The sequence below is a fragment of the Thalassophryne amazonica genome, chromosome 4 (assembly GCF_902500255.1).
Source record: "Thalassophryne amazonica chromosome 4, fThaAma1.1, whole genome shotgun sequence".
Taxonomy (NCBI): Eukaryota; Metazoa; Chordata; class Actinopteri; order Batrachoidiformes; family Batrachoididae; genus Thalassophryne; species Thalassophryne amazonica.
This window is the reverse complement of record NC_047106.1, coordinates 27,547,641-27,572,355: the sequence shown is the minus strand read 5'-3', so window position 1 is coordinate 27,572,355 and position 24,715 is coordinate 27,547,641. Positions and strand designations below refer to the sequence as shown.

At 39.5% G+C, this 24,715-nt stretch overlaps 1 protein-coding gene and 1 long non-coding RNA gene across 2 annotated transcripts in view; one reads left to right on the top strand and one right to left on the bottom strand.

The window, feature by feature from the left end:
• Positions 1 to 24,715, top strand: part of grik4 (glutamate receptor, ionotropic, kainate 4) — a 1,339,327-nt gene that overhangs the window by 67,010 nt on the left and 1,247,602 nt on the right. The window lies entirely within an intron of this gene.
• Positions 3,591 to 4,175, bottom strand: LOC117509564. Its single transcript, XR_004560437.1, has 2 exons — positions 3,916 to 4,175; positions 3,591 to 3,730 (listed from the first exon to the last, which is right to left on the bottom strand). It is a non-coding gene; the product is annotated as an uncharacterized LOC117509564 (long non-coding RNA).

Sequence of the window (24,715 nt, the reverse complement as noted above, 5' to 3'; positions counted from 1 at the left end):
TTCACATTGTCATTATGGGGTATTGTGTGTAGAATTTTGAAGGAAAAAACGATTTCATCCATTTTAGAATGAGGCTGTAACAACAAAATGTGGAAAGGTTGAAGCACTATGAATACTTTCCACATGCACTGTAAATGCTGCTTTTTCATCTCCTCTGCAGCTAACTCATCAATTATGTAGAAATCCCTCAGATTTAAGTGATTAAATCTTGCTGATTAAGGGTTCGCGTTCAGCAACTGATTGTTTCATCAACTTGTTAAACTTTTGTATAGCTTGTCGATGTGCATGTCGTTACTGGCTGAAATTAAACCTGTGGCTGAGTGATCTCAGTGGAACAGACACCTGACCTGCCGGGGTTCTTGCGGTTTCTGTTGTAACTGTGCAGGATGGTTTGCAGTGGATCCTCGACTCTGTATTCAGACATCATGCCGTGTATGGTTAGAAAATTTTTGCTTGAGGCTGCAAATTAGTTTGCCTGTACAATTTTAACAAAGAAGCTCATACATGCAAGTTTATCAGACACAAGCTGTTTCTTCGTATCCAAAACAGTCATGAAGCAGTCATCTAAATGAACCTTTTCCTTTTATGTTCTGACAGTATCTTATATCAGATAACAAATTTCACTCAAGTCAAGTCTGGGAGCATGCACTGGTGCTGCGTTTCACTGTATTCACAACACCACAGAAAGGCCTTGGGTAATGGATAGCAACCCAGGTAGAAAACTGGTCCATTCCCACATATTGAAAATAATCATATCTGCTGCAGCAGACGAAATGTGGGCATCGCCTGGCTTTCTCCAGCTACTGTGGTCCTCAAGACTTGAGCACCTGTGTGCTGGATCATGCACAGAGAAATGTGCCACATGGCCAAAATCTCAAAGCTGATGCTCCCTTATACACTACCTGTCAAAAGACTGGACACACTTTTCCAATTCTGTGTTGTGCAGCTGTGAATCTTGTGCCATCTCGCGGTCTTTAACTCACGCGAGAGGTCGGTTTCAGCAGAGAACACATATCATGAAGTATGGACAATAAGACATCGGGGCACAGCAAAAGCCCATCACAGATGCTACACCTCCTCTAGATAACCCTCGCAACTTGGGAGACCGTATCATCATCATAATTGCCCATGAACTAAGTGCAGGGGGCTGCCAGGGGGATTATGGGAAACGCTGAAGTACCGAATGGGAAAGCGTGTCCAGTCTTTTGACTGGAAACTGGATCTACTAAAATTAGCTGCAGGTTGGTCATAGTTTGGTCATTATTGGTAATGTCCTGTAGCAGCCTAGGCTCAAGGTTCTTGAAATGGAGCAGTATTTCCACCTGGTGGGCATTTACCATTAATGCAGGTTCCACCAAGAGCGCTTGTGTGTGTGTGTGTTCTTTGTGGAGTTTGCATGGGTTCCCTTGGGGTGCTCTTCCACCCACTTCCAAAAACATGCCGGTTGAGTGAGGTCACACTAAACTGACCGTAGGTGTGAATGCGAGTGTGAGTTTGTCCGGGGTGCACCTTTCTTCTTACCCAGTGGCTGCTGGGATAGGCTCCTTTTGAAAATAGGGGTCAGTACACCACATACCAATTATAAAGCCGCAATCTTCCATGATACAAATACACCATATAACATCTTTAAAGCACAAGTTTTTCACTGTGGAAATAATCTCAGACTTGATTGTCAGCTGTACTATGAATCCAAACAGCAACTTAACATACGGACAGGGGCATATGCACACTTTGTGTTACTCTTTCTTTTCCCCCCAATGGAATCAGTGGAGGACAGGCACACTTGGCAGCACTGCACAAATGCCAGATTACCCAGCGTGTTTTCTTTCTTATTGGAGGATGTGGATAAAGTATGGCCTAAAAACCAAAGGACATCTATGAGTTCACACTCTGCTGCCAATTGTGTCATTTAAAGTTGTCATAAATGGTTTGAATGCTTCCAGATGGGAGTCATATTTTTTTCAGTGTTTGTGCAGTGACTTTCATTTGTACTTATTTGAGAAAGTTATTGTAGAAAGATTTTAAAACGCATGCATATTAGTTTCCAAATTTCCCGGCTGCCGTTAGTGTCTTATTTTCTTACTTTGCCGGGATGGAGCCTGTTAGCTACAGTTCTCAAACTGAATGAGTCACTTCATGATGCCGTACGGTGACAGTCACGTTAGTGCTGGAGCTCATATATTTTTTTCCTTCTCTTCAGATATGAACGTATTTAAAACCCAAACAGTCAACTCTTTAAAGTAGTTTTCTATTCCCTTCAGTACGTTTCCTGCCAAAACAACAGAGGCACAGTGTCCTTGAGCTCCAGAGTTTCTCAGGTGAACAATCGTACAGGAGATCTCTGTGATACGTTACCCTTTGTATCGTCTCCTCTGACTCTCTCGGCTTCTCTCTCTTTGGCACTTTGGGTCTTTTTCTCGCTGTCTCCACTATGCAAACACATGGTGTTCTATTTTCCAATTCTTGTGCTATTTTTAGAGGATGTGCTTCCAAAAAGTTTGTAAAGTGTGTTTGCCTGTTATATCAGGCTTCAGTGTCAGTCTGTCTAATAATCAGCAGCTCTCTGAACTCCATGAACCACTCTGCAAAGTTTGGAATGACATTACGAGGTACTAGTTGTTTAAAAAAAAGTATTCTGTTATTTATGATTTACTTTGTGCGTGTGTTGGTCAGAGTGACTCAGTGGGTGTGTCACATAGGGCAATAGGATTCACAATGACATATGCTATTCATTTATTTTCTCTACTTACTTACTCCAGTCAATGTTCAGAACATGCAAACTCCACACAAAGCCTGCAGGTGGGAATTGATCCCATGACCTTTTTGCTGTGAGGCAACAGTGCCAGGAAACACCAATTATAAAGTACACTACAACAATGCACAAAAATCTCAAATTAAGTGCTGACTAAAAAAAAAAATCAAATGAACTTAGGTTTTGTATTGTGTCCAATGATGTTGGCCAGCAATTTGTGTGCATCTTATGTTTTTTTTTTGTTTTTTTTTCCAAACTGCACCGAATAATAGCCAATATGTTGTTCATTGCACACTTATTGTCAATCTTGGTTATTTTTGGAATTTAATAGTACACCACAAGCTGCTTTCTGCAGAAATTCACTGTCTACTTTAGGGCTTTAGGAGCTGTGTAATGCCATCTCAGAGTGGAGCACAGCACAGCTCTATGTGTCTCTGTCCACCTGAGTGAAAGAAAAAAATAAATGCCACCATCAAAATCCTTCATTAAATAATACAGAACTCCTCTTGTGTCCATAGCTGCTGTTACATTCAGAAATTAACGGTTTATTTTACAGTTTAAATGCTTTGTGTTTCACTGTTTACAAATGATCAGCAGCGGAGGAATTTAACGATCTCGGTAAACAGGAATGTGTGGAAAAACTGATTCAGAAAGTGTTTCATCCTTAAAAGAGCAGGTTTGACAATCAGATTAGTCCAGGTTCAGCTCTTGTTCAAATAAGACAATTATTAAAGGGTTATACTGTTTAAAAAAAAAAAAAGTAATGCAATCCCACTCAAAAAAAAAAAAAAAAAACAACAAAAAAAAAAACCAACAAACAAAAAAAAACAACAACAACAAAAACTCTGTCAAGATGAGGGAAAAACCTCTGGCTCCCTCACTGGATTAAAGCTACTTTGTGTCATTTTTGAAGAAGAAAGCAAATGTTATGTCCATCTAATATAATGTGTTTTTAACACTTTCAACATTATTTATGACCTATGCATAACATTAAATGACATGAAATATAACAGAAATATGCATTATATTAAAGTGAAACTGCAACAAGTTGTCTTTTACAGTATATTACAAAACATTACAAACACCTTGAATTACATACTTTAATTTTTTTTCTGCCCACTGATGTGTAAAGGGTGTATAATATCGAGCCAATGGCCCCTGACTTCAGGCACGGAGGGGCTGTTAGCCCATACCACTCTTTTAAAATATGAATCACTGCTTTCTGGTTTGTAACAAAATCCCTCCCACAGCACGCCTTGATTTGTTAGATGTCACAAGTTCAGCCCATCGGTGCTGAAGGCTGCTGTCCCACAGACTGACATAGAAGAAGTTAGCATTGTGCAGACTGGAGCTGTGTAAGCTGTATTTATTTATTTGTTCAGCTTCATAATCATGTTATTTATAGCTCCTTGCACTTCTTGTGTGAAGGCCATGTTGAACTGCTCTGTGAAACATTTTAAAGAAAGGTTTGTGCTAAGAGTGTGTAATACTAAATTTTGACACTTTTTGACACTTTTTACTGCTGGAAAATATCAGCTTCAAATATCTGTATCAGCCTCCAAAACTTGTCGATAATCGGTATCGGCCCTTAAAAATCCATATCGGTCGACCCCTAGTTCACGTCTCCATGTTGCTGTGGGCCAGCAATCCTTGTCCATCTGATGACTTATTCTACCCATACTGTGCCAAATAGCATCCATTGTGTTTATTTGTCCATGTTACTTATTTTTGGGATTTAAAAGACCTTATGTGAAGTAACAGCACAGGCTGTGGTGTGCATATGAGCTACAGTGGCTTCATGTTAAACTCACACCCAGATAAAGGCTGTGTTAAGACAGTGAGGTCCAGATACAGACAAAAGGTGCACATTATCTTTCAGTGTGACTCATAAAGGATTTTTCCATCTTGTAAGATGCTTTTTTTTGTTTACAATTTTGACTGATGCGATGGCGTGCGTTAGACTGCAAAGATCTGTTAGTTTAAGGCCTTGACACTCAGAGTGTCTCAGTATTTACAAAAGTTTTGCATTTTACTGTGTTTTATCATAACACTCATGATTTAAGGCTGGTCAGGTCAGCTCTTGGCACATGTACTGATGTCATTTGTCACGACATCCACCAAACTGCGGAACCGTCTTGGGTCCTGGATGGTAACCACCTAAGCTGACAGCTCCTCCATCCCCACCTCCAGAAAGCATCTGTCTATCTGCCACAGCCAGAACATTGGCATCCCCTTGGTCTTCTCCAACAGCTGGTGTTCTCAACACTGAAGCACCTACATGTCTTTGTTTCAAAAGAATTTTGTTCTTTAACACCTTCCCCCATCATGTTATCTACCTGTCTTACCGCACAACTGCGCATGCGCATCTCCCTGTCAGAATGAGCTCCCCATCATCTAACAAAAATAACTCGATGGATGAGGTGTGCATGTGCAGTGGAGCTCATCTTGATGGGACACGGTCACCCATCAAGATAAGCTCCACTACTGAAGAAAGCCCATCTAACTTTTGTCTTTACATAAAATACAGGAATAAGTGTCCTATCAATTAAGAGTAAAGACTTGCAGGTACACGCTGTCTTTAAAGCAGAATATTGTCATTAGATGACGGGGAGCTCAGCTTGACGGGGGAGCTCAGCTCAACACAACACCGGCACTAACCAATTTGGTGCCCTATGCAAGATTTTTAATATTGTTCATTTGTTGTGTTTTGTAGTTCAATTGGTTTAGTCAGTTTGGTTGAGTGTCATGTTGTTGTTACCATACAAGTAAAGCATAGTGCGTTTGATGACTTTCACCATTGTCTCTGTGTTCTGTGTAAAAATAACAGCATCTTCTTGTGGCAGAGTGCAGAAAAGACAAAAGCTCTGGCTCGGTCTTCGTTTTTCCACATAGCTTGCCACGCTATTATCATTATTATTTAATAGGCTTTGCTATGCAGTTAAAACAATATGGAGTTATATTTATTTATTTTTTTATAATTAACCTCTTAAACACTAGAGTCCCCAAATTTGGGTACTTGCCCTGTTTTGGTGCATTTGAACACTCATAACTAACCAATGCTGACACCAACATACACTTATTATACATTAAAATGTCAAGCGAAGTCTCCTCTACAAAATTATCCACTTCAATCACATATCAGCTAACCACAGCTGAAACGCCAAGCAAATAGACATAAATCGGAATTCATTTTTTGGGGGAATAAAAGCTTCATTTACTCCTACCAAGTATTATTTACTTTCATTTTTTTTGCATCCACAACATCTCCTAGGACCTGTCTTTTAGCTGATCCAAACGTTTGCATTTTCGACCTTGTACAAGCTGAGAAATAAATCATAATGTATGGGTATGTGATTTTGGTGAAAAAGGCTCTAGGGCAGGGGTGGCCAAGTTCGGTCCTCGAGATCTACCTTCCTGACACTCTTACTTGTCTCCCTGTTCCAACACACCTGAATCCAATGAAAGACTCGTTAAAACCCTGCTAACGAGTCTTTCATTGGATTCAGGTGTGTTGGAACAGGGAGACAACTAAGAGTGTCAGGAAGGTAGATCTCGAGGACCAAACTTGGCCGCCCCTGCTCTAGGGCTTAAGGGGTTAAAGAGAAATAGCATTAAATACTATAAAATTGTGAAATTTCTTGATTTTATTTTTACCCCTCATTGTTTTTCCTTGCCAATATCCGGTCCAGTAATTTTGGCCAGTATTAGATTGATACGTCTAGATAATAGCTAATGGGTGCACCTCTAATTAAAACTGGAGTCTAATTGATGACATCCATCATATGTTTTAGTCCTGAGAGGTGGGCTCTTAAACTTAAAATCTTAGACCCCGTTTAAAATCTAGTTGTCTGCTTTACACAGTTTACTGACCTGGGTCATGTAGACCTGGGGTCACATGACAAGACACTTGATCTGCATTTTCTCAGGCCACTCATCTGAAAAAAAAAAAAATGGTGTTGGCCTTGGCCGGGAAAAGTAAATGTGAGGCATCATTGTAAAACACTTTGTCTGTGAGATAGAGAAGTGCTGTAGAAATGTAGTCCGTCTTCTGGTCTGTAAGTCTGCATCAGGTCAACACTGACCTTCACACATGAAATCCCCTGTGAAAGACTGATGTAGGATTATCATTAACAGGAGGAAAGTGGTGTCCACAGTGACATCTGGCCGTGACAATACAGTGAGAACAAGTGGGCCATCACAGCAATGAGACCCGTCAAGAGACAAAGGAACCAAAATAGGGAACACACCCTCTCTTCTCTGTGCCAAATAGATTCAATTCTCTCTCGTGCTGAGCAGTCGCATCCATGCTGAGCCAAACAAACTGTCGTCTGTTTTGTCCTTCCATCTCTTTGTAATTGCACCCCTGTCTCCATTCTCACAGATCAGATTTATCCTGTGCGCAGCGCGAACTACTTCTGACTCACTCCCAGGAAACAGCTTGTTCTGCCATCACTGTGGCAGTGGTAGTCTACTGTGGAGACAACTATCTCAGTTCTTCGAAACAAAAATATCTTGAAATCACAGTTGTACTTATTACATCAGCTGTACATTCAGTGTGATTTCTGTTCAGATTGTGATTGTATGTATGATTGTATAATTGTGATAGTCTTGTATTCAGTCAGCTTCACATTCAGTTATTCTTCGAGTTGATTGGCTTTGGATTTATTTAGCTCCATGTTCACTTTGCTTTTCAGTTACTTTTAGGTTCATTTAGCTTCATCTTTGCATTCTGTTGGTTTCTCAGTGAGCTCTTGATTCAAAGTTATACGGACCTTTCTTGTTGGCATGGTTGATATGACCATAGAATGTGTATATATACTGATAGGCAGGGGTGGTATCTCAGAAAATTTGGAAATCTATAAATGTTTGCATGGAATATGGAAATATACACAGAATAAACCATAGCAGGATAAATTTTGGGTCATTTGGTTCCAAAAACCCATATGGACGGAGCCAGTGAAGATATCGGGTTCAAAAATCGCCAAAAATATCGACGAAAATGTCATATCTTGAGAACCGCTGCACCTAGAGACTTGAAATTTGGCTCCAAATGTTGCATGACCCCAAGTTTATATTCAGCTTCTATAGTAACAATAAGCCTATCTGGTGTTTTTTTTTTTTTTAAGAGTAATTGACAAAAAACCTAATTTCAGTACATATGTTATGATCAATTGTAACAAACAAAATCTATGTAGTTTTATTTCAGGAACATCAGTTGAATATAATCATCACATGTAAAGAATGACATGGCCACAATGAACTAATTATAAGCAACAGAGTGGTTTTCTACGTCGACACACGCGTTACTTGAAATTTTCAAATGCTCCGTCCATATGGGTTTTCGGAACCAAATGACCCAAAATTTATCCTGCTATGGTTTATTCTGTGTATATTTCCATATTCCATGCAAACATTTATAGATTTCCAAATTTTCTGAAATAACACCCCTCCCTAATACTGAACAAAACCTCTGTGATGTCACCCACTGGTTTTCTACAGAGACCTGGAACAGCCAGTATGAAGCTCATGTCTGCATGTTGTCATGTTAGAAGCAATTGCAACACTAATTCCGGCTGCATTACGATGAACTAATTCATGGATAAAGGGGTGGGACATGGGTGGCTCAGTGTGTGACGAAAGGAGCCTGAATGCACCCCTATCTTTGAGTCTAAACCAGCTAAACTAACAGGCTAACCTCGGTTTGGGTGTTTATTATTAAATCATGTTTTTGTGTACTGCACGGTGGTTGTCATCACGATTTGCTTTGATGTGGGCACAAAAAATTATGAACCACTTATTTTCTCAGTGGCTACTGATAGCTGCAAAAAATGCTAATACCGTTAGTGTACTACATGAGAATTTCAGTCATCGCAAATATTGTATCAGGGGCTTTTGAGATGATCTATTAGGATGTTATTTCACACATGCCAGATTATTCCAGGTGTTTGTAATAAAATACTGAAGGCCTGGTCACACGGCACTTAATGAAGGGCAGCGAAGCCCAAAAGAAACAAGAAATCTGGAGTTTGACTTTCATTGGCATCATTTAACCTTTGCCCAGGTTTGTTCCTGCTGATGGTGCTTCATCATGATTTTTAAACGGTCAAAAAATGTGAACGAATGCCGCCGAAAACCTCAATTTGATTTTGCTGTCATTCTTGATGGTTTCTTATTGTTTGCTTAGTTTTTGTGACATTAACGCTTAGTTTGACTTTGTTCAACCAGCTGAATGTTTTAATACAGCGCAGAAGCCGGTTTGTGAGCCCTGCTGCTGTCGCTGCATTAATTTACTGTCAGAAATTACAGGGCAAACTCAGCCTGTTTGCTTCGATTTTTTTTTTTTTATCTGGGTGGGGGGTCAGCTTCACTGGGCTCAGGCACCTTTAATAGGCCAGAATTAATCTTTTGTGTGGATACAATGAATTATTTTACCAAAAATAAAATGAAAACCACACTCTGGCCACAAGCAACTGCTGAATTTGAAACAACAAAAACGTCATGTAATTTCCGATGATACTTGAATGCAGCGTCAGCAGTAGCAATCGCCTCCTGCATGCACTTGTTATTTTTTATTAAATATAACAATATGAGTGTAGGAATGGCAATCCAGCCCTTCTGCACATGTGGCAACAGGTACATGATTCAGATGATTATATTAGAGCTGTTCAGGAAGGCAGAATTCACATTGTGGATCAGCTGCAGCTGGTGAAAATAACCGCACATGTTGAGTCAATGTGCGGCGTTCACACGGACTGATCAATTTACTGCTCTGATTATATATTTAATTATATTAGTGTGTGTGGTTAGTGAGGTGGTGGGGTTTTTGTGTTTGTTTTTCTTTTGTAAAAATGAGGCAAGTGCTTCATTTTTTTAATTGGAGTAAGACAGAGCACGCAGTGCATCATCAGTCTGAACCAGACAGTGAGTATTCTGATGATGGAGATAACTTTTTACTTCTGGATGAACAACCAGAGCAGGTGGATCCACCGACGCGCGCAGAGATCTCCACAGTGGGTTGGATTGTGCGCTTCACCAGGACTCGGGTGCTACAGAGCCCTGTCCCAGCGCCAAGTTCTGGAACACAGAGCAGGATGCAGACACACACACTGCTCCAGCAGTGGCTCCAGGTGCATTTAATTTAAAGCGTCAAGATCAATGTTATCTTCGGTTTCGTTTTGTTCCTCCTTTGTTCCTTTTGCGCTCTTGATTCTCAGGCTATTTGGTGATGAGAAAAGTCAAAAGCTTATTCGTCCACCTTTTCTGGATGATTTGTAACTTTTTAAAACTTTTTTCCTTTGTTCAGGAATCATCGTATGCTGTGTAACTGGGCCATCAGAACTAAAAAAAACAAACAAAAATTTCACACCCGTACAGTTGTGGAGGGGGAAACTATCTATAGAGACAAAAACTGTTTTTTGTACCAGGTTGGAAACATTTATTCCTGCTCTAAAGTTAGACCTTTTTAACATGGTCTCCTATGGGAATGTGCATCCTTTTTGAGTTAGCCTCAAGCGTCCTGTCAAGGAGCTGCTGTCATGATGTGCCCCGTGTCTGGGCTTATGTTATGGTTTGTCTCTTGTCTGTGTTCATGTTCCCTCTCTTTATTCTACTGTCTGGTCCTGACCTATGATTTTCTGTTTGTTATACTTTTGCGACGTGTTGAGTTCCATTCTAGTTTCTGTCCCAGCCTTTAGTTTTTCTTAGTGATACCTTGTCTGTTTTTACCTTTGTCGTCCTGGTTTATCCTTATACCTTGCATCTGGGTGTTTCATTTGATCTTTTGTTTTGCTTATCTTTGTTTTAGGTGTGTTATTTTCATTACTGTTGATTTTTGTTCCTCTCACGACTTCTTTTGCCTCTGCTCCTGTCGGTCACGTCCCATCTGTCACTGAGCCTACTTCTCTCCTCATCCGACCACGCATTCTTCCTAAACATTCTCGGCACCTGTTCCACATCACCCCCTGATTGCCCGCTGTGTATTTATACCTCATGTGTCATGAGTCTCACTGCCAGTTTGTTGTGCTTGTCACCTTTCATCCCTCATTCCAGCCTTTGATTCCTAGTTATTGGTTGCCGTTAGTCTTCACTTTAGTATGACCTTGCTTTGTTGTTTGATCTCCCTTTTGCCACAACCTCTTGTACTTTGACTTGCAGTGATTTTGAACCTTGCTTGTTTCTTTTTGACCACGCCTGTCTGCCACCTCTGCCTCGCTGACTGTCAAACTCTATACCGAACCTCTGCCTGATTTCTCAATAAAGCCTTTTTTGATAACTCCAACTCCTCACCCAGTGAGTCTGCATTTGTGTGCACCACCTGTTTGTGCCACGCCATCTCAGTCCCTGACAACTGCAACTTTTTCAACTTCCTGGTAGAGCTTCTTTTGAGGCCATCGAAGCTTACTGCTTGGGCCTGACACATGTGCCAATGCTTTTGGGGCATGTGTAAGGCACAACCAATCAACAGACAGCTTTGTCATTTTCCAAATGATTATAGACTGCTTGCAAAATAACTGCTTATGCACACACAGACACATGCATATCCTTTGTGCTTCAGCAGCACCTGCATACATGGTTCCGCTGGAATAACATTGGCAGTATTGTGCGCATGTTGTGTAGGATTGTGCAGAAGCACCATTAGAGAGAACAAGACAAACATCTGCAGGATTGTAGAGGAGGAAGAAATAGAGGCTGTGACCTGATACTGTGGGAGGGCATTCAGCACGGATATTACTAATATAAATTAAGTGGTGAAATGCAGGCAGCAGTTTGCAGTAATGTTGACAGACCGAAGACGTGGCTGGGTTACAGTGAAGTTTCTTGGGCCTTCCGTAAGGGAGCAGTGTTCTGGCCGAGATCAATTCCTGTGGTTGCAGGTGGGCATGCTGGGGATGAGGGCTGCGAAGGGCTGAGGCTGGGAGATCCCTGCAGTGTGTCTGCTTATTCTGCTGTTTTGTTGAATTGTTGAGGGAAAAGATGGAGGAGTGCTGTTTGACAGAGCGCCGTCATGCCTCGGTTAGCACTTTAGCAGCCGCTGCACTGCAGTAGACCGACTGATGGCATTGCACACTGGTTTTCTCTACTTGCACATTATATACAGGCTTAGTTTGAATATATTGACTTTTTGCTTGTTCGAGAACCTTTAAATTCCAAAACCCTTTGACGTCAGACTGCAGCGGTCACCAACCCTGTTCCTGGAGGGCACCTGTCCTGCATGTTTTCCACATTTACCTACTCAAGTCACACCTGATTTTTTTTAAAGTGCTGTTTTCCATATTTTGATTGGCTGAGACACCTGATAGTTAGTTGCCTGGGAGTGGATCAGGGAGAGTTAGAAAACATGCAGGGCAGGTGCCCTCCAGGAACAGCGTTGGTGACCCCTGCATCAGATTAATTAAAAATTTGTTCAAGTTCCTGTTTGATCCAAAAGATTCGTTCATGTTACAGCATATGAACTATACATATGAAGAGTTTGGATATTTACAGTAGTGTTCAGAATAATAGTAGTGTTATGTGAATAAAAAGATTAATCCAGGTTTTGAATATATTTCTTATTGTTACATGGGAAACAAGGTACCAGTAGATTCAGTAGATTCTCACAAATCCAACAAGACCAAGCATTCATGATATGCACACTCTTAAGGCTATGAAATTGGGCTATTAGTAAAAAAAAAAGTAGAAAATGGGGTGTTCACAATAATAGTAGCATCTGCTGTTGACGCTACAAACTCAAAACTATTATGTTCAAACTGCTTTTTTTTTTTATCAATCCTGTGAGTCACAAACTAGTATTTAGTTGTATAACCACAGTTTTTCATGATTTCTTCACATCTGCGAGGCATTAATTTTGCTGGTTTGGAAGCAAGATTTTGCTGGTCTACTAGTGTGCTTGGGGTCATTGTCTTGTTGAAACACCCATTTCAAGGGCATGTCCTCTTCAGCATAAGGCAACATGACCTCTTCCAGTATTTTGACATATCCAAACTGATCCATGATACCTGGTATGCGATATATAGGCCCAACACCATAGTAGGAGAAACATGCCCATATCATGATGCTTGCACCACCATGCTTCACTGTCTTCACTGTGAATTGTGACTTGAATTCAGAGTTTGGGGGTCTTCTCACAAACTGTCTGCGGCCCTTGGACCCAAAAAGAACAATTTTACTCTCATCAGTCCACAGAATATTCCTCCATTTTTCTTTAGGCCAGTTGATGTGTTCTTTGTCAAATTGTAACCTCTTCTGCACATCTTTTATTTAACAGAGGGACTTTGCAGGGGATTCTTGCAATAATTAGCTTCACACAGGCGTCTTCTAACTGTCACAGCACTTACAGGTAACTCCAGACTGTCTTTGATCATCCTGGAGCTGATCAGTGGGTGAGCCTTTGCCATTCTGGTTATTCTTCTGTCCATTTTGATGGTTGTTTTCTGTTTTCTTCCAAGATAATTTATTGATCATATGCAGGTTAACACAGAGTCAACAGTGCAATGAAATGCTTAGGATGAGAAGGACTGTTCAAAACTCGCAGGAAGTACTAATAGCATGCAATATAAGTACCGAAAATATAAGCATATAAAAAAAATAATAATAGTCAATCAATCAATCAATTTTTTTTATATAGCGCCAAATCACAACAAACAGTTGCCCCAAGGCGCTTTATATTGTAAGGCAAGGCCATACAATAATTATGTAAAACCCCAACGGTCAAAACGACCCCCTGTGAGCAAGCACTTGGCTACAGTGGGAAGGAAAAACTCCCTTTTAACAGGAAGAAACCTCCAGCAGAACCAGGCTCAGGGAGGGGCAGTCTTCTGCTGGGACTGGTTGGGGCTGAGGGAGAGAACCAGGAAAAAGACATGCTGTGGAGGGGAGCAGAGATCGATCACTAATGATTAAATGCAGAGTGGTGCATACAGAGCAAAAAGAGAAAGAAACAATGCATCATGGGAACCCCCCAGCAGTCTACGTCTATAGCAGCATAACTAAGGGATGGTTCAGGGTCACCTGATCCAGCCCTAACTATAAGCTTTAGCAAAAAGGAAAGTTTTAAGCCTAATCTTAAAAGTAGAGAGGGTGTCTGTCTCCCTGATCTGAATTGGGAGCTGGTTCCACAGGAGAGGAGCCTGAAAGCTGAAGGCTCTGCCTCCCATTCTACTCTTACAAACCCTAGGAACTACAAGTAAGCCTGCAGTCTGAGAGCGAAGCACTCTATTGGGGTGATATGGTACTACGAGGTCCCTAAGATAAGATGGGACCTGATTATTCAAAACCTTATAAGTAAGAAGAAGAATTAGTCAGCAGTAGTCAGGTTGTAGTATTCACAGGTTGTAGTATTGTTCATATTGCACATAGTATTATTGCACATGACATATTGCACAGTTGTGTAGCAAGTTATTGCACAGGTAATAATAAATAGTAAAAACTGAGATGAGTTATGAAAGGTAAGGTGGTGACATACAAGATACAGTCACATTGGTAACAGCAATAGACATATAGCGTTAAAGAAGTGGCTTAGTGCAGTGTTATTATCATAGTTCTGTGTTATTTAGAGTTCAGTAGTCTGACAGCCTGTGGATAGTAACTGTTCCTGAGTCTTTTGGTACGGGCTGGAGATCATTGTAGATCATTGTAGATGAACAGCCTATAATTTTTTGCACCTGCATATAAGTTTTCCCCTCTCCAATCAACTTTTAATCAAAGTACACTGTTCTTCTGAACAATATCTTGAACGTCCCATTTTTCTCAGGCTTTCAAAGAGAAAAGCATGTTCAACAGGTGCTGGCTTTATCCTTAAATGGGGACACCTGATTCACACCCCCTTTTCTACTTTTTTTTACCAATAGCCCAATTTCATAGCCTTAAGAGTGTGCATATCATGAATGCTTGGTCTTGGATTTGTGAGAATCTACTGAATCTACTGGTACCTTGTTTCCCATGTAACAGTAAGAAATACGAGTATACTCAAAACCTGGATTAATATTTTTAGTCACATAGCACTACTATTATTCTGAACACTACTGTACACTGCACATTGGCAAAGTGGTGATAGCAGGGTATTGTTTTCACGGGGGAGAGAGAGAGAGAGAGGTTGACTGTACATAAGATAACTCAAACAGTTTGGATTTCCTTCAGATTTTGTTAGAATATTACTTGGATAGATGATTAGCTTTTTGGAGGAGTTTAGTCAACGGTCAAAGGAAAACATGGTTTGAAAAACACTTTTTTGTGTATCTCATCAACCAAGAAGCCGAGATGGATCAAATATGATGGGAATATTACTTGGAGAGATATCTAAGTAGTGATTACATTTTGGAGTAGGTTGGCAAAGGGTGAAGGAACGTTTTTTTTTGTGTGTGTGTATCTCAACAACCATGAAATCTAAATGGATGATTAACTCAGTTAAACACGCGTGTCACCTTGTCTTTTTACACTTGCTGGAGTCATCACCAATGAGGTTCCTGCAAAAGTGTGGATCATGCTCAGAGAAATGGGCCACGAGACCATCGTGCACGTAATGCAAGTTGTGTGTTCTGTATTTCTGTATAGGTCAGCCGTGATGCCCTGAAATAGCAGGATGTGGTAATGGTAGAAAATATATTTTTTTTCAAATATGCTTACATCCACTTCAGAGATTGTACATTATGTAATTTGCGAGATATTTCATATAGGAAGTGGGTGTCTACCATGACAAAAAAAAACCCCACCCCATGCAAAAAAGAAAACTGCACTATATACTGTAATTTTAACATCTTTTGAAATATTAGAATGTAATTGTTTTGACTTCATGATTAGTTTTGATGAACCCTTCATTGAACACAACATTCAAGTTTATGATATATAGTGCTCCTGACTTGGTAGTACTTGTTTTAGAGAAGTCACAAAAGCTACATAAGTACTGATATTAATACAGTGATCATGCAATTACACATGTAATTTCAAGTCACAGCATGGCAAGTTGTAGTAAATCATCATGGCCAAGCCAAAAACAAGATCACAGGCTAAAGAATTTGATAAAACCTTTGACAATGGTTTATGTTTTTAAAGTTTTTGAAGAGCATGGCCTCCTCCTAAGTTCTGTTATTCACACAGTGTGACTGAAATAAAACCTTTGACAATGGTTTATGTTTTTAAAGTTTTTAAAAGCATGGCCTCCTCCTAAGTTCTGTTATTCACACAGTGTTACTGAAATAAAACCTTTGTGAAAGAATTGTGTTTATAAAGTTTTTGAAGAGCATGGACAAACTTTACACATAGCGGAATAGCCAGATAACTGAAAATAGACCATACTTTGTTACATTCAAGGGGTGGGTGGGTGGGTGGGGGTTATTTTCAAGATATAGGATTAATTTTGTTACCAAAATGCTGGTGTTATTATTGTGAACCATTTCCCAAGTGGATGTATTGAAATTGTGACTTGTTATTTTACCACCCCCTGCTACCTGAAATGGATTTGGGATTGGGATAAATTCTTTGGATGTCCCAAAAAGGAGTCCAATCAAATGAGTTGAATGCTTTATAAAAGTAAACACTGGCTATACTATGATGGACTGACATCTCCTATCTCCTCACTTTGGTCTGCTTGGAGGAACTGGAAGATGTGGCTCAACACTGGATCAGGGATGCCTTAGTTGGACACTTTCTGGGAATACATGTGAAAAATGGAAGGATGTGGTGGTCTGTCAGACAGTATGTGTGAATGTGATGCTAGAAAGACCAACTGTTGAACTGTAATTGTGACTTTAAAACACATCATCCATCTCCATCTCTCTTCCCTGAAACATTCCTGCAATGCGCCGCTATTTTCAGTTCTTTCCCACATTTTTTCAGCCATTTCATCTGCGCTTGAACTTTTTTCCTTTCCAGCTCCAGTGCACCTCATTTATATAGTCAGTGGCAAAGCACAGCATTCATGCATTTCCCATCAGAGTCTGTACCAATATTCCAAACTAATTTCCATGCTGCCCGGCAGAAGCGTGTCTTGCAGAGAAAAGCACTGGCAGCCATGGGCAAGGCGGTTCGAGAAAATTAGTGTTCCATTATTTATGCTTTCCTCACCAGCTTTATGATGCTGTTAGGTGGTCGTGCTGTTGTCTTCTGCCTCCTTTTATTTGCTGTGGTGCGTCACTGCATTTTAATGGGTACGTCAAAGAGTGAAGGTTCCTTTTGGCAATGTGTTGCATAAGGTGCTGTTTATCAGCCTCGCTGAAAAAGAAGGATTGATGTTGCGGATCAGATCACGTCACAGGTTTAATGACTTGGTTTGTTTTGAGTCCGACAATAAATGTTGCATTTTTACCAGCTAAGCACTTTTAATGGCATTCTTGTAGAAGTAGCTTGAAATGGAGTTTTTATTTCATCTCAATATCCAATTTCTGCAAAAACCTACTTTTTTATGATTATTTCTTATGTTTTCTGAGGTATTCTTGTGGTATTGATATTTGACGTTTTTGTTTTATTTTCCTTGTGGCAGGTTTTTAATAAATGCAGATTCTGGGTGAATAAACTTTTCCAATTAGCTGAAGGTGCATTAAATGTGTTCACTGCATACTGTATTTTGTGTGTTTTTATGTGGTGCTCATATTACTATGGAAACGGCACAAAAAGCTTAATAATAAAGAATAACAAAGGCCAACTTTTTTATTATAAGATTAGAGATAAGAGTTCAGAAGATGAACTAAATAAGTGTGAATGTGTTGCTCAAATATTAATCTCCTTCTTTGACCCCACCCCCCCCACCCCCGCTCGGTTGGCAAAAAAAGTGTTTCTACTATAGATGGGATAAACTTTCGTGTGAGTTTTAGAGAGGATTTAGAGATGAACTGCTACCCAACATGAAGCACAGAAAGGTTATCGCTTCACGTGATGAAATTCAACACACACTTCACAGATTGGTTTGATGCTCAAGTACACTGTATAATAATCAAAATGCAATATTTGTATTCACATTAGTGTTAAATAATTTTGTAATCTACCTAACAGTTAAATGTTGAGGTTTCAGACACATTACCTTTAAAATTCTTTAAGTCTGATTGTTTGGAGCACCAACGGAGTAAAACTTTGCTCAGATGTTTTTGGGTATGCTTATTAAGAATGTGTAAAAGTCTTTGAAATACAACCCCTGGCAAAAATTATGGAATCACCGGCCTCGGAGGATGCTCATTCAGTTGTTTAATTTTGTAGAAAAAAAGCAGATCACAGACATGACACAAAACTAAAGTCATTTCAAATGGCAACTTTCTGGCTTTAAGAAACACTATAAGAAATCAGGAAAAAAAATTGTGACAGTCAGTAACGGTTACTTTTTTAGGCCAAGCAGAGGGAAAAAAATATGGAATCACTCAGTTCTGAGGAAAAAATTATGGAATCATGAAAAACAAAAGAACGCTCCAACACATCACTAGTATTTTGTTGCACCACCTCTGGCTTTTATAACAGCTTGCAGTCTCTGAGGCATGGACTTAATGAGTGACAAACAGTACTCTTCATCAATCTGACTCCAACTTTCTCTGATTGCTGTTGCCAGATCAGCTTTGCAGGTTGGAACCTTGTCATGGACCATTTTCTTCAACTTCCACCAAAGATTTTCAATTGGATTAAGATCCAGACTATTTGCAGGCCATGACATTGACCCTATGTGTCTTTTTGCAAGGAATGTTTTCCCAGTTTTTGCTCTATGGCAAGATGCATTATCATCTTGAAAAAATGATTTCATCATCCCCAAACATCCTTTCAATTGATGGGATAAGAAAAGTGTCCAAAATATCAACGTAAACTTGTGCATTTATTGATGATGTAATGACAGCCATCTCCCCAGTGCATTTACCTGACATGCAGCCCCATATCATCAATGACTGTGGAAACTTACATGTCCTCTTCAGGCAGTCATCTTTATAAATCTCATTGGAATGGCACCAAACAAAAGTTCCAGCATCATCACCTTGCCCAATGCAGATTCGAGATTCATCACTGAATATGACTTTTATCCAGTCATCCACAGTCCACGATTGCTTTTCCTTAGCCCATTGTAACCTTGTTTTTTTCTGTTTAGGTGTTAATGATGGCTTTCGTTTAGCTTTTCTGTATGTAAATCCCATTTCCTTTAGGCGGTTTCTTACAGTTCAGTCACAGACATTGACTCCAGTTTCCTCCCATTCGTTCCTCATTTGTTTTGTTGTGCATTTTTGATTTTTGAGACATATTTTTTTAAGTTTTCTGTCTTGACGATTGATGTCTTCCTTGGTCTACCAGTATGTTTGCCTTTAACAACCTTCCCATGTTTGTATTTGGTCCAGAGTTTAGACACAGCTGACTGTGAACAACCAACATCTTTTGCAACATTGCGTGATGATTTACCCTCTTTTAAGAGTTTGATAATCCTCTCCTTTGTTTCAATTGACATCTCTCGTGTTGGAGCCATGATTCATGTCAGTCCATATGGTGCAACAGCTCTCCAAGGTGTGATCACTCATTTTTAGATGCAGACTAACGAGCAGATCTGATTTGATGCAGGTGTTAGTTTTGGGGATGAAAATTTACAGGGTGATTCCATAATTTTTTCCTCAGAATTGAGTGAGTCCATATTTTTTTCCCTCTGCTTGGTCTAAAAAAGTAACCATTACTGACTGCCACAATTATTTTTCCTGATTTCTTATAGTGTTTCTTAAAGCCAGAAAGTTGCCATTTGGAATGACATAGTTTTGTGTCATGTCTGTGATCTGCTTTTTTCTACAAAATTAAACAACTGAATGAACATCCTCCAAGGCCGGTGATTCCATAATTATTGCCAGGGGTTGTATATCACCCCTAACCTTCAATAGCAAATCATACTTACAAAAATATATACTTAAAGAGCATATGTCACTCCAATCAAGACTATCTTTTAAAAATATATATATATACCAGATCATGAATCATGACTTCCAACTCTTGGGCAAGTCCTGATGTAGCTGATAAAAATTAAATTAGCCATACAGCGTTTGAGAAATGCACACAGATTCAGAGCTATTTTTAGCTTAAAAAAAAAAAAGTGACATAACCTTATGTGCTGAGTATTACCTTCCTGAAGATCAGGCCACCTGTGTTCACTTCATGACTTTCTCCAGGACACACAGTCAATCTGGGTAGTTTTTTTTTTGTCTTTAAATGTAATATGGCTTTAATATGGTTTTAATTAAGGATGTCCCAATCAGGTTTTTTTGGCCCTGATCCGATTCCGAGTCATCTGATTTTGAGTTTCTGCCGATATCGAGTCCTGATCCAATACTTTAAAAAACTGAATGAACAATGAACAAATGCTAAATATATAATAATTTCATTTTATTCACCTTATTATTATTTATCACTTAAACAGTGCACTTCTCCTTGAGGTAGCTTGAACAATCAAGTAATAATCTACCAGACTTAAAAAATGTACAAATTTAAATGTTATTTTATTTGTCTAAAAATAAATGTCCAAGGTTCCTTATGTTAAACAAGAAATTATCTAATCTGAAATAACAGGTGGTTTTAATTTATCGATGAAATGTTTCTAAAGAACCATTTATTGATTTAGCTATTTTAATTACAAGTGTTCTAAACTTTTTTTAAACAGTAATCAGAAATTTTGAGGTAACAAACAACAACAACAAAAAACATTTCCAAGGATTTTTCTTCAGGCACGTGGTTTCTGCACTGATCTGTGGTTCAAATTCCCGCCTGACTGGAAAATCACTAAGGGCCCTTGGGCAAGGTCTTTAATCCCCTAGTTGCTCCCGGTGTGTAGTGAGCGCCTTGTATGGCAGCACCCTGACATCGGGGTGAATGTGAGGCATAATTGTAAAGCACTTTAAGCGTCTGATGCAGATGGAAAAGCGCTATATAAATGCACTCCATTTACCATTTGTACAGATCAGTGGTTTCTGCCACTAGTCTTCCGTGTTTTGGCCCGACGCGTCGTTCCTATTGGACAGCGCGAAGCTACGTCACAGCTCAGAGCGTTGAAAGTTCAAAAGTCAACTTGAAAAGTAAAAGTAAAAAAAAAAACAACTTACATTTGAGTCCTGACAGTCCTCAGTGTCCCTCTGATGCTTTATCAGTGTTCAACAAGTTCAGAGCAGCGCATTGAACGTGAATGAAGACGGAAGCTCTTTAAGACGCGCTCCTAAATGTGATGAGTGCGCACGTCGCTCTTGCGCACACCATCTCTCGCTCCGTTTTGCAGACAAACAATCACAGGACAATTTTTTTTTTTCTTTTTGTTAATCAGATGACAGATCATCGTCATGAGGACTTGGTCAGCACCGGGTCATGCAAGCAACTCCAGTGTTACCTGGAGAAACACTCACAGCCGCTGGTGTTCCAAAGAGGTCTCCCATCCAAGTACAAACCAGGTCCCGCACTGCTTAGCTTCTGAGATCTGATGGGATCTGGCTTACACAGAGCAGATCGGCTGCAATAGTTAGCTCATTCAACATTTTTTTTTTTTTTTTATTGATATGCACTTTAAGACAAAATACACAAAAAAAATGCCTATGGTAGTCCACTGGTGTCAGACAATATGGGTGAAGTTTGTATTTAACCCCTTAAGCCCTAGAGCCTATTTCTCCAAAATCACATACCCATACTTTATGATTTATTTCTCAGCTTGTACAAGGTCAAAAATGCAAAGGTTTGGATCAGCTAAAAGACAGGTCCTAGGGGATGTTGTGGATGCAAAAAAATTTGAAGTAAATAATACTTGGTAGGAGTAAATCAGGTTTTTTTCCCCAAAAAAATGAATTCCGATTTATGTCTTTATTTGCTTGGCATTTCAGCTGTGGTTAGTTGATATGTGACTGAAGTGGATACCTTTGTAGAGGAGACTTTGCTTGACATTTTGATGTATAATAAGTGTATGTTGGTGTCAGCATTAGTTAGTTATGAGTGTTTAAATGTTCCAAAATAGGGCAAGTCCCCAAATTTGGGGACTCTAGGGTTTAAGAGGTTAAGGGTGCCATTATTTAGTCACTGCACCCTCAGTGAACACCTCTGCGGTGGAGAGGACGCTGTCAGTGCACAAACGCAGTGAGGAAGTATGACATCGTGATCCTCGAGTGAGCCAGATTCTAGCCACATTTACGTTCAGACTTCGGTGAATCTCGCTCAAATTCAGCTCCCCCAGCACACATATATATCTTAAAACTGGTTAAATAATTCTGCTGAATGTGGCTCTGTGATGTCATTCATCCATCAGATCCCTAAATTCACTAAAGACCAATGGATTAAGCGATATTTACCACTGGTCAAATTATTTCCACCCCTTATAAATCAGTTTACTCAATCTGTCATAGTATGACAACACCTGAATGGAAGCCTGGCGTCGGTGTGGGTGATTGGCAGACAGCTGTACGCAAATAAACAGTGACACTCATCGTCCTCATCATGCATGACAACCGTTTAAACCATTCCAACATATGCTGTGTTGACTCTGGATTGTTCGAACTGTTGGCTGGAATTCACGTTTACTTCCGATCCATCTACTCCTCATCACAGAACATATGTGAATTAAACACAAGCAGAGTGTTGTGAGGGCGCCGTGCCCTTACCCACATCTTTTCAATCAGCTCTTGATATTTAAATGGGATTCTACTGATATTATTTCCTGCAGTCGTTGTCTTATATTGCTTACATGTGACTGAGCTTTGCAATCTCAAATGTGCCCACAGCTCCGAAACAATAATTACTTGAAAATCAGTGCAAAATGAAATGAGCTTCTGAAACAAAAAGGTCCTCATGTGTAGGCAGAGGATATGAATTTGCCACGTGTTTGGTGGTAATAACTGATGAGGAGGAGGCCAGAATGCTCTCTGGATGTCTAAATGCAGCACATAGGCAGTGCTGAATAGGACAAAATGTCACAGCTCCATGCACTGGCAGTATTTTACGACTATTAACGCTGCTCATCGTGCGCCATCATTCTGTAAAGGCCAAAGAAGAATAAATATTCAGCGGCATTAAAAACACACATGTAGACTGAGTTCCAGAGATTAGATGTCAATTTAAAAAAAAAAAAATGCAGTATTGCAGGTCAGGATTGTCATTTAGGCTCATCTTCTGTGAATCACTCGACTTACATTCAGTTTCTGTGGCTGTCCGTTCAGGTGCTAGAATCCTCTTGTGCATCCACTGCAATCCGATATTCCCATGTTGAGCCACAGACGGCAGATCTGTGAGAGATCCAGTGGGAATGAAAATGGCTATTTTTGGCTGCAACGTTTAATGCCTCTTTGTAAGACACAGGTGACATATTACACACCTTTTCAGTAGCGTAATATCAGACTCGGCATGAGTCACAATGAAAGACTGAAAGTATGATAACCTGAGGGGAAAAGACTGTGTGCCACATGGTATTAACGGTGTTGCACACCTCCATGATCACACTTTTTCAGTATCGAGTCATACAGTTCAAACCCACCACCAGCACCACCTCCATACTCTCCCCACATAACACAGTTTGTGACTTGAACGGACACCAACTCAGACCACCATGTGCAATAACTGAAATTATATGGGCTATACTCATACCAATATGTGCAAACTAATTTTCTCTGTGCCTGATCGAGATGCATATTTATTTTGTTTGAATAGCTTTATATATTTTTATTTATTTATATACCTATAGTTTTCACTTGATTTGCTAAGTTATTTTACGAGTCATATGTGATGGGTTCTTTCATCTTTCCTATTGTCAAACTCAGTTGTGGTGTGGCACCCCTAATCTTGTTGTATGTGTACAATGACAAGTAAAGCTTCTCTTCAATTCTATTCTATTTTATAAAACGGCTGAGTGGATCCTCGCCATTTGATTGGTGGGTTGTATGTCACGTGACATGGATTATTCATACCATTTGTCGTTGAGTCATTGAACTGTGCAATAGTTCTTTGTTCCAGTGGAACACCAAAATGTAAGTCCCTTTTCTGTTGTTTATAAATTAATAAAATATCAAATGACTATTTTAGCCGTTATATAAAAAAAATAAAAAAAATTTTCATTCTTTCAATGGAATGAATATTTCATGAGGTGAAAGATGGAATGTTCCATCTTTCACCTCATGAAATATTCATACCATTGAGCTAATAAACATTCATTATTTGTATACTAATTCTGTTCTATTCTACTGCTGGATCTAGACCCTGGGTTCTTTGGGTCTGTCCTGGATCAACGAGACTCAGTTATTACAAAAAGGACAGTTTATTAATTTAATAAAATATCAAATGGCAAGGATCTATTTCAGCCGTTTTATATAAAAAAGAATGATTTTTCATTCTCTCAACGTAACAAATATTTAATTTGGTGAAAGATGGTATGTTCCATCTTCACCTCATGAAATATTCATGCCATTAAACTCATAAACATTCATTATTTGTATATTATTCTATTCTACTGCTAAATCCTGGGTTCTTTGGGGCTGTCCTGGATCAGTGAGACTCTCTTATTACAAAAGGACAGTTTTTTCATTTAATAAAATATCAAATGACAAGGATCTATTTTAGCCATTTTATATATAATATGAATGTTTTTTAATTCTTTCAGTGGAATGAATATTTAAATTGGTGAAAGATGGAATGTTCCATCTTTCACTTCATGAAATATTCGCAACATTGAACTCATAAACATTCACTATTTGTATACTATTCTGTTCTACTGCTACACCCTGGCTTCTTTGGGTCTGTCCTGGATCAATGAGACTCTGTTATTACAAAAAGGACAGTTTATTCATTTCATGTGAAGTTAATCATACCAGATCTGGCATTCTCACCGTCCCGTTCAGGCAAGAGACCCCGAACACAGTATACAGTGAGGTAAGGTTTTTATAGACATTCATTGACATCATTGAGGAAGAAGTGATCCTCCCATGTGTGTGCTTACATGATCAAAAAATGCCGTGACATGTTAACGCCGTGTGGCTAACTGACTTGACTTTGAAAGATGTAAAAGCAGGG